We start from the raw sequence: 15,016 nt of genomic DNA, 5'->3' as shown, positions 1-15,016 counted from the left end.
CTTATGCTTTTTTGTTTTATTTTTAAAAACAAGTAAGATTCACATATATACCATTCGATTTTTAATATTTTAAAAATAATATATCATTCAAAACACTGAAAGTAAATTTTAGATGTTTTTTATATTTCAAAGATAATCTTTTATATATTAACTTACCAAAGAAATTTTATTTTTTGTTTTAAATATAAATAAAAAATGATCTCAAATAGCCCTTGTGCCTTTGACTTTTCAAAACAGACTTTTCGTGATTCTGTGATGTCGATATCGAAATCAAAGTTTTGGATGATTTTTAATAGAAGTTTAAATATTTTTTGCTAAAAAAATTGTTCGGGATTCATGTCATGCCTTGAGTTTTGGTGTACCGAAGCTCTAACAATTACACCCCGCTGCGATCGCTTTATACGGTGGGGCAATGAGCTCTTCTGCATACAACCGTTGTAACTTAAAAAACTCTGTCACCATGTTTCGCGCATGATATAAGGGTCTGTACGTGTAATCACCAACTCATAGTTTGTGATTTTTTTCTTTACTAAATTTTTCATGTAAAAACTGCTGGTGTTTCTACGTGTCACTTTTATTACATGAGCGTGTGTTTGATTCTCGTACAATGCTAATATGATGATTCATTACTCCACCGCCGCGAATTCTCTAGCACACATCACTTCTAAACAAGAATCTAACCCAATATGAAACTAAAATTATTAGATTCTTGATGGGTTAACTTAATCCCTACTCAAAATGGACACGATTGTCCTAATCAGCAATGACAAATTAATAAAAAAGGTTCATTTCAACATGAAGGTGGAAAAAAACGAGCTTGAGAGGGAGGGTTCTCTTGTTCATTGAGAAATAAATATTGATTCCTTTATTACATATATTTTTACTCTATTTTAAGGTGAATATTCTCATATAATAAATATACGATAATTGTGCATACAGTTATGGTTAACTTCATTGGGTGGCCCGCAAGCAACTTTCCAACCCATTTGTCACCAACATATAAAGATGTTATGCAAGGGGAGTGCTCTATGTACAATTATAATAAACTTATATTAAGCATATTGCAACAACAATTTTCCGTCTGCGCCTTTCTTTAGTTACATCAATGTATTTCAGTATTGAAGTGACTAACACATAAATATCAATGAACTAGCTATAATCATATAAGGTTATGAATAAAACAAATATAAGAAAATAAAGCAAATGACATTATCAAAGTAAATGGAAACATAATGAGGAATGAAAAACTTTCAAGTGATATGTCCAAAGCAGCATAAAAAACCATAAACAAGTAAAAATATCCAAAATAAATAATCTATTAACAAATATGAAATGTCTTACAAGAATATAATAAAAAAAGTGTCACTCAAACGTCATTGCTTCCATGAAAATAACGTAGGTGAGCCACCCTACGGTCAACGGTCATCGTCATGAAAAAATCTCTCTAGGCTGAATCTTCAAGCAACTTCGTAGAGAACAAGCATAGCGTCATGTCCTTATAAATTTATGGAGTTGCCTCTCAGATTCACATAATTTGTTAAACAAAAGTTACTTGTGATGGGTCAGGGTCATTGGTGCATGAAACCACCAACTGTGAGATCTAGATTCTAAGTAGAGCGGCTCCTCTTTTTTTCTTTTTAAACTCGGGGACGTTTTGACCGGCTAATGGACTTAACTTCATAGAAGTTCGGGTTGGGGCCTTCATTAAAATCACCTATTTGATCAACTACCGATTACTGGGGATTCCACCAAACCCTACATCACTAGGGGCACATGCATTTTTGTGCATTGTCTTAACACCTCCAAACATACGATCCAACTTCTCCTCCAGCTTAGGATCGATTCAGCTGCATTTAAAGTTTTTTTACAGTAGAAACCACCTAAAAATTCACATAACATGTTGGATTTGAAAACAATTTAAAATTTGACAAAAAATATGGGACATATCAAAAATGCTCACTATCGATCTTTCTGCCTGCCACTCCTCAGAAGCATAAATTGTTCGTGTTACCGGATCCCGCCCCAAGCCCGTTGATCCTCGGTTTAATTCTTTCTAGATTTTCTAATCATTCTTTAGCTGATCTCACTTGTTTTTTAACTACATTCTATCTTACTCTCTACATGTGCTTTTCTTGAATTTTCTAACAATGTTTTTTAGAGCCTTCCTTGTTGAAATAGGTTATCGGTCTATTTCCTAAATCGACCTCCTTGAGGCAAAGGTCGTAAACTATTATCTTTGTGTCCTTATCCCACATCACGGATGAACAAGCCTCTTTGGTATTAACCATTGTGATACTATAATGAAAAAAATAATTAACATAAACCTTGAGAGCTACGAAAAAAAGAAGGTCACAAATCATCAACAACGCCTTTCCACACAAAAACACATCTACCATCACCTACACCCACACACAAACACATCCACCATCACCTACAACCACACACCTTCCACCATCACCTCACCCACAAACAAACACATACACATCCATACACCACATATCACACATCCACACACCATTTACCACACATATGCCCATGTCATACAAAATATTAAGAGCCAACATGTAATACACACCACACATCCACACATCACACCACCACCACCTCCACCACCACGCACCAACACAACCACACACCAACACACACACACACACACACACACAAACACACCAACAATACTAAACAACTCATCCAAGATTCGGGCAAGCACCTACACACACCTGCACATCCACAACCATTGCACCACCATATGTGTTTTGAATGTCCAAATGCAAACATTACCACCACCATGTGTATCACAACTAATGTATAATGCACTTGTATGACTCAAACCGAGCATCATAAAATATAAAGCCACATAAACGAGCAGAGCTTAAACATGGATGCAACATAAAGTATAAAGCATCAAACCGAGCATCATGGATGCAACATAAAACAAAATCATCAACCAAGAATATCACAACCAAGCTTTAAGTATGCAACATTAAGAATCAAAATCATCCATGATACGCTAGATTGATATTTATAACAACCGAGCATATCAAAATCGTAAACATATCCATCATGGATGCAACACGAGGCATCAAAATCATCAACATAGCATATCAAACCGAAAACCACCAAATCGAGCAAAGGGAGAAATCAGGGGAGAGGAAACCAACAATCAAACTGAGAACCATTGCACATTAACATTTGCAGAATCATAAAGCCACCTAATAGATAAGACAAAGATTAGCAGAACAAAGGGGAGGGGTAGAAGAGAGACTATCGCACAAAGCGCATAATGAGCACAACCATCAAACCGAGATAGAGATGAGACAAAAAAAAGAGAAGATAGAAAGGTCACCACAATAACCACCAATCTAAGAAAGGGAACTACGGTACGGAGCACAAAGTGCACAAAACGACCAAATCGAGCAGCAAAAAGAGAGGAGAGGAAGAAGAATATAAGGTCACCGAAACAACCACTCGCAACCAACAAAAGGCAACTAGAAAGAACCCCTAGCCTCCGAAGCCACGAAACCAAGAGGGTCAAGAGAAGAGAAATTAGGGCAATAGTCGCATCGAGAGAGCCGCAAAGGAATAAGAGGGCCGTTGCGGAAAAAAACACAAAAAGGCAGCCGCGTAAAATAAAATCAAAAGAACGCGGGCCGCTGTTTTAATTGGATTTATCGGATTGCCTCTGCGACCACATAATCTGAACAATCTAAACCACGATCCCAGACCACACTGAAGTAAAACTGCCGCCCCAAACGACCACTAAATTATTATTAAAAAAAAAAATTGTCCATTTTCTATTATGCCAAAATTTTGGTAATAAATTTATATATTTTGTAATGAAATTTATTCCTCTTTTTGATATTTAATAATATAATGATATATTTTTATCCTAAACACTGCCAAATGCTACAAAGCTGCCGGAAAGTAAGTGAAATAATGAAGAAGTCGGATAAAGAAAGCATCGACACAAGCAATAATGCATTGGACTAGGAATGGCCAATTGGCCATCGTAGCATTGACATGAACCACTCCATAGCCGGTTCGCTAAGTATTGGAACTATATGAGAATTTACATAAATATCACATAATTCTTACATATCTTCAAAGATAACCCTTAAACTTTGATATTTATATGTATAACACTTTTGTGTCACAACCCTAGCTAAGATAAAAAAGTTCATTTTACTTTTAAAAACTTAATAATAGTCATAATTTTTATATGACTATTACTAACCCCAAGAATATAAAAAAAATAATTCAAAATAGTTGAATGTATTAGACATCTTAATATATATATATATAGGGGAAGAAGACGAAGTAAAAGGCTTAGTTGAGAAAATTTGTCGAGGAAAAATCATGAAAAGCGTGACCTGAAGAGGCGGGGGAATACAATTATACAAGAGATATGGACTAAACGTGCCGATCATCGTGCTCCATGTCGTCCTAAGGGCCTTCAAGTCGGCGGGCTTCTCCACGAAAAAATATTGTATCACTACTCATACACACCAGAAGTACAGTCAAAATCTGCAAGTTTATATTTGAAACTCAAAAATGTGGTAGTGTTCAGCTCATTTAGAGTCGTTTTAACAATCCTAATCACGAAACTATAACATGTCAAGAATTGGTGTCAGATTTAAAAATTATTGTTTATATTAAAATATTATTTAGATGTAATTAATAATTTTTATTCTATTTTCTTAATTAATACTTTTATTTGATTATAATTTTTTATAGCCTTGTAGTCAATTAATTTTTTTAAAAATACTATTCATCAATATATAGATATATAATTGATGAGTAGTATTTTGAGCCAAAACGAGCTGAACAAGAACGAACAAACAAATTCGTCTCATTAACTTAGCGAACGAGCCAAACACGAGAAGTTCAAGAACAACGAGCCATTTTGACAACCCTATTTACATACATACGATTCAATTTCTATGTATTTTCATAATTAATACCTAAACTTCAATTTTTACGTATATGCTATCTTTTCGATGCATGAAAAATGTTTATTTAACTTTTTCAAAATAGTGAAAGATATCTATGCTGTGATATCAAAAAGTAAAATTGAGGTGTTAGATATGTAAATACATAGGAATTGGCTGGTATGCATGTAAATGTCCCTAATTTTTTAAATAAATAATATATATAATTAAATTAGTATTACAGACATCAAAAAAAAAAGAAAAAAAAAACCTATTATTATAAACACACTGTTTGTGGTAGAAGCTACAAAAATTCATGGCTGTATTGAGTGTGAGTTAAACGAATATCTGAAGTTTTCTTTTCAGAATATTTTTTTAATCTGAACTTCATACAAAAAATTTAGAAAAAATAAAAATAAAAAAGCTTAAGAGGAACTTAGGTTTGATAATAAAATGTTTCGAGATATTAAATTTAATCAATTTTAAACTAGCTTTGGATGGGAGTATTGAATGCCTAAATTTAACATATTTCAAGTTAATTTGCAACTCATTGTCGATTTACGGCCAATCGTGCCAGAGGGATTGATATATATATATATATATATATATATGTGTGTGTGTGTGTGTGTGTGTGTGTGTGTGTCTTAGCCCGACTCATTGGTTGCGGCCTTTGATGTTTCGAATTGCACACCTTTCTGAAAGAGAGGTTCGCCCCTCGTTCAGACTATGAGATTGATCGATGATCAACCTTTTTGAATATATATATATATATATATATATTTTCACTTCTTCTGTAATTGACAACAATTCAATCTCTACATCATTTTTCCTAGGCATTTTATGGTTTACCTCAGATATACTATATATATTCTTAATTCAGCAATCTTTGAGATATTGTCAAAGCTTGACTTGGCTGTTAATGGATTAAACAAAATCATGTTGCCCTATATATGTTAGGCATTAGCTAAGGTTTTACGTTGATTTATTAAAAAATTTAGCTTGCAGGATACATATATTACTTTAATAGAATTATTAACAATTATTAAATTATATTAATTTAATTCAGTTGTTTCAAATAGTCATTTTTTTTAACTCAACACTTAGTGATTATGAGGACCATGACTGCGGTTTTTTGCTTTCTAAATTTTTTACATAAAAACTTTTGGTATCATTATTAGTTTCTTTCTTTTTTTCGTGTCTACGTTGAATCTTCATACCACGCTAAGATGATAATCTGCTACTCTACTACCATGAATTTCCTATCACGCATCAAGTTTACTAGACCATTACTTTTACTTTGATTCATTTAAAAATTTTAGCTTGTAGAATACATATATTACTTTAATAGAAATATTAACAATTATAAAATTATATCACTTTAATTCAATTGTTTCAAATTGTCATTGTTTTAACTCAACACTTAGTGATTATGAGGACCATGATCATATCAATCTGGATTATTCTAGGCACATGCCCCTCCCAAGTCATTTTGACTTTCAAGTTGATCTTCGTAATTAAAGAACCTTGGAATCCCCGTTTTAAGCAGAATAAAAATGTCAAAATTCGAACAAAATTACCTTTAAATTGTTAAAAAATATTGAAACAATTTTCTTATAAAAAATATTTAATTTTAATCAATCACATTATTTTTTGTTATGGTATGACTCATATACCATATAGGGACAGACGCTGGATCGAAGCGAAGCGGAGCGGAGTGGAAGAATATGTCCAAATTGGGAAGTTACGTGGGTTGGAGAGCGGGGGCAAAGCTCCGCGGTATAGTACATGGGTAATGTTGTAATTACATATTGTGTCTAGGGTTTACTCCTTGGGTTATAAATAGGTCTGTTAGCAACCCCAAGAGGTATCGCTCTATTCTGTAATCTCTTTTATGAATAGTGAAAAGAAACTCGCCGCTCTGCTCCCGAGGACGTAGACATCTTTGCCGAACCTCGTTAAATCTCTATGTTCTTCTGGATTTGTGTCGATTACTGTTTTTCTTCGCCCTAATTTTCTAAACATTTTTCATAACAAATGTTTTCATATACTGTAATTACTTCATGTTGAGCATTTCTTCGAGGCAAATTTTTGTAATTTTCTCATTATTATGTTTCTTTTTTCGATATCTCCATCTGATATTTATTTTGTAGCTATATTTGTTATATTTTTGTGACAAGAAATAATTGGATAATATGAAAAAAATAATAAAACCTTTATTATATTTTTTAAAAAAGTTTGTAATATCCATATATAATAACTTACAAAATCATTTGTTATAATAACTTTATAGTCACGTGCATAAAAACTACTCTATGAAAAAGTATTATGGTCTGATGTATGGATGGCGGTGTGAATCTCATCATATCGTGCGTTCAATAACTTTAATTTAATCTACACCATCATCCACACATGATGACGTACTATTTTCTCGTGACATTCATTGCTGAAAAGAATAAGTCCAACACAATTAGTTTGAACAAGTCTACAAACATAGATGCCTTCAAGTGCTGCCAAACTTTGTCTTGCCATGTTGGAATTTATCACTTGTTTAGTTACCCGGAACCCTAATACAAATAAACAAATCTCTCCATCTTCCTTATAAATAACTCCCAATCCCCATTCACAGCTTCGGAAAACCAGCAGTGCTCTTGTTCCATACTTTCTTCTCATTTCTCAATCCCAAGCTCTCAGGCACGACGACAATGGCCTCCACAATGTCCAAAGCCTTCTTCTCCCTCCTCGTCTCCGTTCTCTTCTTCTCCAGCGTGCATGGTATTAATGCATTAATTGACAGTTATAGTATTAGAAATATTGATTAGTGCTTCTGCTTCTTATGCAGCTTCTTGGGCTGTTCGCGGTGTGATTTCGAGCCAACTCGAGTTGGCTCCAAATCGGCTATAAGAAAGTTCAATATAAAGCTTCCGCTCATAGCTCGGCTAGTTTATTTAGACCCGTTCTCGGTCCGAGCCAAAATTTGATTCAATTTTCAAGTGATTAAATAGTTTTTGAGCTAAATTTGTTAAATTTATAGCTTTAACATCACTAGGTTCTTTAAAAATCTGATTTTGAGTAGAGTTCAACTCGTCTTGAAAAAAATTTCAATCTAAAATTTTAACCCTTAACTTGACTTGTCTATTTAGAATTGAGCTAAAATTTGATTTGTCTATTTAGAACTGAGCTAAAATTTGAACCAATTTTGAAGCGAACTTCACAGCCCAATTGTCTTCCATTGATTAACAGGAGAGTTCACGTGTGAGCAGCTGGATCGCAGCACGTGTGCGTTCGCGGTTTCCTCATCCGGTTTCCGTTGCGTGCTTGAGAAGCACGTGCGAAGCGGGTTCAATGAGTATTCCTGCCGTAATTCAGGCGTGGCGGGGGCCGGCGTGGGGGGGTGGGGCGTGTATGTATGTGTGTGTGTGTGCACATATACATGCATGCATGCATACATACATATATACACACAAATTGAGCTTTCCAAATCTTTAAGCATTCATTTTCTCTTATTGCTAATCATGTATATATATGTATGTATGTGTGTGTGTGTGCACATATACATGCATGCATGCATACATACATATATACACACAAATTGAGCTTTCCAAATCTTTAAGCATTCATTTTCTCTTATTGCTAATCATGTATATATATGTATGTATGTGTGTGTGTGTGCACATATACATGCATGCATGCATACATACATATATACACACAAATTGAGCTTTCCAAATCTTTAAGCATTCATTTTCTCTTATTGCTAATCATGTATATATATGTATGTATGTGTGTGTGTGTGCACATATACATGCATGCATGCATACATACATATATACACACAAATTGAGCTTTCCAAATCTTTAAGCATTCATTTTCTCTTATTGCTAATCATGTATATATATGTATGTATGTGTGTGTGTGTGCACATATACATGCATGCATGCATACATACATATATACACACAAATTGAGCTTTCCAAATCTTTAAGCATTCATTTTCTCTTATTGCTAATCATGTATATATATGTATGTATGTGTGTGTGTGTGCACATATACATGCATGCATGCATACATACATATATACACACAAATTGAGCTTTCCAAATCTTTAAGCATTCATTTTCTCTTATTGCTAATCATGTATATATATGTATGTATGTGTGTGTGTGTGCACATATACATGCATGCATGCATACATACATATATACACACAAATTGAGCTTTCCAAATCTTTAAGCATTCATTTTCTCTTATTGCTAATCATGTATATATATGTATGTATGTGTGTGTGTGTGCACATATACATGCATGCATGCATACATACATATATACACACAAATTGAGCTTTCCAAATCTTTAAGCATTCATTTTCTCTTATTGCTAATCATGTATATATATGTATGTATGTGTGTGTGTGTGCACATATACATGCATGCATGCATACATACATATATACACACAAATTGAGCTTTCCAAATCTTTAAGCATTCATTTTCTCTTATTGCTAATCATGTATATATATGTATGTATGTGTGTGTGTGTGCACATATACATGCATGCATGCATACATACATATATACACACAAATTGAGCTTTCCAAATCTTTAAGCATTCATTTTCTCTTATTGCTAATCATGTATATATATGTATGTATGTGTGTGTGTGTGCACATATACATGCATGCATGCATACATACATATATACACACAAATTGAGCTTTCCAAATCTTTAAGCATTCATTTTCTCTTATTGCTAATCATGTATATATATGTATGTATGTGTGTGTGTGTGCACATATACATGCATGCATGCATACATACATATATACACACAAATTGAGCTTTCCAAATCTTTAAGCATTCATTTTCTCTTATTGCTAATCATGTATATATATGTATGTATGTGTGTGTGTGTGCACATATACATGCATGCATGCATACATACATATATACACACAAATTGAGCTTTCCAAATCTTTAAGCATTCATTTTCTCTTATTGCTAATCATGTATATATATGTATGTATGTGTGTGTGTGTGCACATATACATGCATGCATGCATACATACATATATACACACAAATTGAGCTTTCCAAATCTTTAAGCATTCATTTTCTCTTATTGCTAATCATGTATATATATGTATGTATGTGTGTGTGTGTGCACATATACATGCATGCATGCATACATACATATATACACACAAATTGAGCTTTCCAAATCTTTAAGCATTCATTTTCTCTTATTGCTAATCATGTATATATATGTATGTATGTGTGTGTGTGTGCACATATACATGCATGCATGCATACATACATATATACACACAAATTGAGCTTTCCAAATCTTTAAGCATTCATTTTCTCTTATTGCTAATCATGTATATATATGTATGTATGTGTGTGTGTGTGCACATATACATGCATGCATGCATACATACATATATACACACAAATTGAGCTTTCCAAATCTTTAAGCATTCATTTTCTCTTATTGCTAATCATGTATATATATGTATGTATGTGTGTGTGTGTGCACATATACATGCATGCATGCATACATACATATATACACACAAATTGAGCTTTCCAAATCTTTAAGCATTCATTTTCTCTTATTGCTAATCATGTATATATATGTATGTATGTGTGTGTGTGTGCACATATACATGCATGCATGCATACATACATATATACACACAAATTGAGCTTTCCAAATCTTTAAGCATTCATTTTCTCTTATTGCTAATCATGTATATATATGTATGTATGTGTGTGTGTGTGCACATATACATGCATGCATGCATACATACATATATACACACAAATTGAGCTTTCCAAATCTTTAAGCATTCATTTTCTCTTATTGCTAATCATGTATATATATGTATGTATGTGTGTGTGTGTGCACATATACATGCATGCATGCATACATACATATATACACACAAATTGAGCTTTCCAAATCTTTAAGCATTCATTTTCTCTTATTGCTAATCATGTATATATATGTATGTATGTGTGTGTGTGTGTCTTAAAAAGTAATGACCGGAGGCTATTAGTTGAGCTTCGATCATCCCTAATGCGCCTAATCACCCGTGTATTATATCCTATACAATGGGGGATTCGAACCTCAGACCAGAGGAGACTTAGACCGCTGAATCAAATGCTCTACCAAGTTACTTGAGAACACAACGCATCATATATGTATGTGTGTGTGTGTGTATCGGGGCCATTTTAGATGATCAATGATTAATTAAAAATATTTTTTTTTTTATGCTTGTAATCTAAGTAAAATGCATGATTATAACTACATAGGCAAGTAGACGAATCATGCTTTGAAAATCGAACCGACCAATGCCACCAGAGAAAGAAGCGAAGCTTGCCGACTCAAATGCGAAAAACTGAAACCCACAGTTTAAAAATTCATTTTTTATGACCTGGTGATCGTGTGCTATTGCCCGGTCTCCGCCCATGCCCTGAGAAACAAATTAGTCTAATACATGCGGACAAAAAATTATTCGGAATGCTTAATGCTGAAAAATTATGGGTGGGTTATTGATTGTTAAAAATTCCAATCTGAACTGATACTATATTATGTCATGTGAGGAGCTATATATACTGAAGCGAATAGCCTCTGAAACTAGGATATGAGTGGGAAGTAGAATAGGTAGTTGTATAGACTAATTTGAATCTATCAGCACTACAAAATCTACCTTTCGTGAATCATATTTAAGAAATAAAGTATAAAATATTACAGAGAAAGAAAGAGAGAGTGAGGGAATTGTGTTTGATTAGTCTTTATTGTAGAAATAATCTTTATATGTATAGACAAATGAGGTGTAATAGAGGAAGTTATATTTATGCCCCTATTTTAAGTAAAATTGTACAAATTATTCTAGGTATCTCACCATTCTGGGCCCAGTTTTGCTGCTCTCGGGCTCGGGCGGCTAGGCTTGGTAGGACTTTGTTGAGCTTTTCTGGTCAACTGGATCCGGTGGGCGCTATGGGTCAGGCTGCCTTCTATTAGTTAGATGTCGGTAGAGCCGATCGAGTAAGTCTTGCCTATCGATTGGCATAATGGTCGTCAACCCTTGATTCTCTAGCAGAGTGAAGCTAGGTTGTTGGGCGAAAGATGAATTGTTGTAATCCGACAGGTAGCTTGTTCTTCGACGAAGAGATCTTGGGGGAAGGGTGTTGGTCGTTCCCAGTGTAGTCATAAGATCTGAGGTATTGGCCTCTTCTTCGGGCTTGATTTCATCGAAGTGTTATGTTTAGGTGATCATTTACCTTATGACTAGGTGAGTCATCCAACTCGTGCCATACATTCATATTTATGATAATTGGCTATAAGTTTTGCTCATCTAGTCAGACATTTGGGTCCCCCACTTCTTCTACCAGCCAGTCTAACATTTAATATTTCTTTTGTCTTATGGACCGTTGGATCTCTTCGAGATTCGTGCTGACATGATTTTTTTTTTTTACATATTTAGTTTTATGATTTTCTTGTTTTTTGAAAATTGTGCTGCGAAAGAAAACAATAAAATTTAATGCATAATAATAAATATCATTTATAACTATTCAATGATTTAATAATTAAACTCGTTGTATTTCTATGCCCAAATTTAATATTATTCAATTCTATAAATAATTGAGCACTTTGAACAAGAGAAATCTAGAGCTAAATATAATGTAGTTTTAGGATTACTAAGACCATATGATATTATTTAAGAAAAAAAAAAATCAAATAGTCAAGGTGGAACTCTTTAACTCATTTATGTCAAAAAAATGAAGAGGATGTCTACGCTTGAACTATAGAAATGTTTTTTTTTTCGCTTTCATGTATTCAAAAGGATTTCAAAAAAGAGAATTTTAGTACTCTAAAAATACCAAAAGCTATGCATACTTGCTATTGATTCACATCCTTGATCAGTGTCAAATTCCCCCATTGATCAACACTAATGCCCATCTTCGATGCCACAAATTGTCGATGCCTGTTATTGATTGCTATTGACACTTGGTTTGTCATCATTTGATATCATCTATCACTAACATAACAAATTGTCGATACTCGCCTTCAATTGTCACCAAATAATATTGATGTTCATTTTCCATCACAACCTGACATTGAATGATATCCAGATCCACCCTTGTTTCCTTGTCATGTAATACATCCCCTCTAAAAGACAAAAAAAGTGTGGGTTTTGTAACTTATAGCTGATTAATTTCAACAGAGCTTTTCTCTATGATTTTTCATTTCAGGTTTTCCTTAAAAATTTATGTAGATTTGTGAGTCATGGTCTACTTTATATTTGTTCATTCTAAACTTTCATAAATTAAGCAAGTCTATAAAGTCATTCAAAAATGTTGTGTATATTTTATCTTGCAACACTTGATCTTTAGATTTTATTAATTAGATATATTAAAAATCATGTGATCTAATTTGTAAAAGCTGACTGCAAAGCTAAATTGATTTCTCTCATGCTTTTTTAAAATGTAAAACAATTTTAACTTGGGTCAGTCAACAGTGTAACTAAATCATGGTAGCTCTTGCCTTTACTTGTTGAGATCTATTTTTAATTTAGAGATCTAATTGTAAATAAAAAATATAAAAGTAATTTAGAAATTTATTTATAAAATATTGTAAGGCCTCCTAAAGAATTGATGCATATAATAATTTTTCAAGAGCAATCTATTTTTTATGGTACAAAAACTAACCTAGCAGCTAGCCCTCGTCGTACTGTCAGCAGCGATAGAGCTCGCTGGAATTTGCAGACGAGATCGACATCTACATCACCGCGAAGGTTTACCGCGAGAGAAAGGAGCGGAGCAGGACTTTGCTTTTGTTTGTACATAGTAAAGTTTGGTGGTTGCCTTATGAAAGAATTGTGTTCGGGATGTTAGGGGACGGAGATAATAGCAAATCATTAGAACTTCTGGGAAAGATAGATTTTGAAGTTTTGAAAGTTTTGGTTGGGCTCATACATGAAGTTAGTGTGTCGACGAGAGCAAATATCTCAACACGTGTTCTAGCCTAGTCGAGTGAACTTCCAGGAATGCAAGTAACATTGGCTGCCTCGAGTTCAGGTATGACAGGTGCTCGGGGGAGACCCACAGGTGCTAAAACTATGGAGAAGTGGGACACTTAAGCAGGGCTTGTCAAAAGCCACCCGAGGAATGAGAGACAAGTGGATATGGACAGTTTAGAGGTCGCGACTATAGTCGTGGATGCCAAAGAGGTGGAAGAGGGGGGTACCGGGTAAATTTAATGGTAGCGGAGGACAAAAAAGAGACAGGGGTAATCTTTAACGATAAGGATTACGAGCTCCTTGGGATGTTGAAGAGGAAGCAGAGAGGGACAGGTGATATGACTGAGAATGCATCCACCTTATCGTCGTTCAAGGGCAACACTACAAGTTATGCTCACTCAACCAAAAGTACTCGTGATACACATGTTCTTGCCTCTATATCAACTACAAGAGCACCAAAATGAATAGTAGATCTTGGTGTATCTCAGCATGTGATAGGTAACCCTAGAGAATTCTCTTCTTATACTCATCTAGCAGTTCTAGAGAGCATTCAAACTGCTAATAGTATAACACAACTTGTGGTCAGTAAGGGTACGATTTATAATTTTGTTTAATGTTTTGCATGCTCCCTCCTTTCCACTGAACATTTTATCCATTAGTGCTATTATTCTTCAACAAAAATGTATTGTCTAATTTGATATTCCTAGGGTGATCTTTCAAGAGAAGGAGACTGACCAAAACTTGGGACTGACACGTGGTATATTGAACTCTGATAAATTGATAGAGAGGGGATGGACTCAGCCTTGACATTTATGGTTGAGAATGCTAGAGTAGAAGGATCTGAGTGGAGTGTGGAGAATGTATTATTGCTACATCACAGACAGCTAACACACTCTTCACTCACTCTATTGAGTTGTTTGTATCCATGCTTGTATGAAAAGGCAAATAAGGAAAAACTAGTGTGTGATGTTTGTGAGTTTGACAAGCTCACTAGGTAATCTTATGTCAGTTATGGGAACAGGAGCTCTAGTGTTTCATTTGATACATTATGATGTATGGGGATTTT

The sequence above is a fragment of the Phalaenopsis equestris genome, unplaced genomic scaffold (genome assembly GCF_001263595.1).
Source record: "Phalaenopsis equestris unplaced genomic scaffold, ASM126359v1 Scaffold000002, whole genome shotgun sequence".
Lineage (NCBI taxonomy): Eukaryota > Viridiplantae > Streptophyta > Magnoliopsida > Asparagales > Orchidaceae > Phalaenopsis > Phalaenopsis equestris.
Note: the sequence above shows the minus strand (reverse complement) of the source record.